The sequence below is a fragment of the Charadrius vociferus genome, unplaced genomic scaffold (genome assembly GCF_000708025.1).
Source record: "Charadrius vociferus isolate BGI_N301 unplaced genomic scaffold, ASM70802v2 scaffold163, whole genome shotgun sequence".
NCBI classification, from domain to species: domain Eukaryota; kingdom Metazoa; phylum Chordata; class Aves; order Charadriiformes; family Charadriidae; genus Charadrius; species Charadrius vociferus.
In genome coordinates, this window is record NW_009648332.1 from 17,050,127 (window position 1) to 17,052,965 (window position 2,839).

Sequence of the window (2,839 nt, forward strand, 5' to 3'; positions counted from 1 at the left end):
CAGGAGGCACAGAAGAACAACGTGGCTGGACTGTGCTCTTTTCCCATTGTATCCTTCCCACTGATCTTTTGGTTGTTTTTTTTTTACATCAGAGCTTCTTTCAATGTGCTCAATAACGCCTTTTCCTCTGCTTTATTTTCTTTTTTTCCATCTAAACTTCTAGGTTTTACCATGCTGAATGTCAATGGATTCCACAATTCAATTTGAAGGAAAAAATCAATTCATTTTGTGATTTTCTAAACCAGCTACCCAATAATTTCAGGTAATGCTCTCTGCCTCTTAAACTGTGAGAAGAGATGAACAATTGTTTCCTATTTGTCTTCCCTGTGCCTCTCAAGAATTTACAAACCTCTAGCGCGTCTTCCAAGTGCTGCCTCTTTTCCCAGAGGAAAAGCTGTAGCTTAATATCATCTTGTACAAAAGGCATTTCACATCTGTGCTTATCGTTGTTGCTTTTCTCTGTATACTCTAGTACTGCTGCAACCTGTGTTCGAAATGCAGGCTCACCAGAAATGTACATGTTGCAATAATTATGCTTGGATTTTTTTCATCATTCTTTCCTACTAATTCCAAATTTATTTTTTAAAGTACCGCTGAATGCTGAGCTGCCATTCCATAGAACTGTCCACTAACATTACGAGCTATTCTGAAGGTTACTAAATAATTTAATTTCCATCAGTGTGTATATATAGGAGAAGTGGCTTTTCCTCAGCGAGCTTTAATTTGCATTTATTAATACTGAATTTTGTCTGCCGTTTTTAGCTCCTAATCTCTCAGTAGTGTACAGTCATACAAACAGGATTCCAACAAGATAGGCTGCATATCTGTATACCAGATAAGGGCAAATTCAAGAAATTGAGCTTGAACAGCCTTACCTGGAAGGATATGAATATTTAAGTGTAACGAAAATGAAATACCATGACTCTAATTTAGGCTCCTCTGAGAAAAGGTAATGTCTGGTTAGCTGAGATGAGGAATGCCAGTGTGCGTTGCGTTGATTTTACCTGTCTGTTCTGCCGGAGCAGAAAGCTGCTCTCTAAGGCATTTGGAAATCAGAAGCACCATCCGAGATTTTGCATCCTTGGTAAAAACATGGTCTGTGGTTCATTATGTCCATGACTTATTTTTTATATCTTTTCCTCTTTAGCTAGGCCAAAACTTATGGGGGGAAAGACTTTAGCAATTAGTTATATAGAGGACATGTTGTTATTTTTCTGTTTTTCTAGTGGCAGTATCGTAACGCAAAACTAAGGTCTATTGTTAAGTACAATCAAACATTGTCCTTTTTGTGTTGTGCAAATACTTCTGAAACTTATAACTTTAGAAAGCACATTGTGTAGTTAGACCTATTTCCAAATATTTTTATTTTTATGGAGTCTCACCTTCCTTAGGCTAATGCTTAGCAAGTGCTTAAGCTATTCGATTACTCAAAATCAATCTGCTTGTACTTACTAGATTTTCGTTCTGCTGTTTTCAGATAGCTTTGTACAGCTTGTTAGAGCCCAACCACTTTAAATAACTTCTGAAGTGCCAGAAGTCTGACTAGGAATTCAACTTTCAGGTACCTAGAGCTAAGAGCTTTTCTCTGGAGACCTCGACTTCCTTCTGCAGATTTGCAGACTAAAATTAATTAAACACTTAAAAGGCAAACCTGATCTTCAAGAAAAAAAAAACAGTGTAAAAACTGTGTGATGTTTTAGCGTGTCTGTCTGCAGAGAGCATGAAACAAAAGCTCTGAGTGGTAGAAAGTTTCTCATCCAGTTCTGTGTGGATTTTGTTCTCAAATTTATGTAAGATCACTTTAAAAACAACATTAGTGTTTTATTGTAAAATAGAAAATTCAAACTGCACCTGCAGTTTCCTAGCTAGATAATCACCACTTGTAGAATACAGAACTGGCACAGCTTATCAGCTTCCTCAGGCAGCCAGAGGCAATGTGACCGAGTGTGTTTTCTTGGCGCAACAACTCCATTTTCTGCAGTGATCCCTTTCCTGCCCAGCATCAGAGATGGGACCATTGGCAGGTAGTCGTGAGTTACTGGTGAAATACTTTCAAAGTGCCCATTATAGCATTCTGAGTTTATGTACAGGTACTTGAAAAGCACAAGTCAAATAAAGAAAGAAATTAGGTCTCCTTTTGCTCAGAGTTCAGTGTGCAAACCCCTACTCCTGGTAAACTACAACCAGCTTCCTCAGACAGTGCTGTGATTGCACATTTTGTGGGGCTGCAAGGTTTTGTCATCGTGGTCTATGACTTGACCATAAAGAGGAAACAATTCCAAGACAGAAAAAAAGTTCAGTTGTTGAGAACATGCTGCCTCTTTATATGTTAGTGGTTCATACCTAGGGCCTGTAAACAATGCGTTTCTCTCTCTTGTTAGACTGAAAACACAAAGACAAGAACAAAAAGCTTCTCAGCTACCTAACAGGGGAGCTGTCACCAGTGCAAATTGCCAGTAATAAAGGTAAAACAGGGATGGCTTGTATACCTAAGACATCAGTGGCTCTAAGCACTGAATGGTTTTAAATGGTTGCCTGGTGCAGACTCCATCGCTTGACAAGCTCCAAGTGATCCGTGGCAAGACACATGTCCAGAGAAAAAGGAAATAAATATGGACATAAAAAAAGAGCTGCTGGCCCCTGCTGCTGTCAGCCTGCACCCAAAATAGTGACTTTTCAAAAAGATTTGGGCTTTATATATTGAAATACATTCATTTGCCTGATCGCTATGGACAGGATTTCACTGATAACATCACTGAAATAAGGATAATAGTGGCATAAATTAATCATGAAACCAACATCCCAGCAGGAGCTTTGCAGGCCAGGAGAAATACCAAGG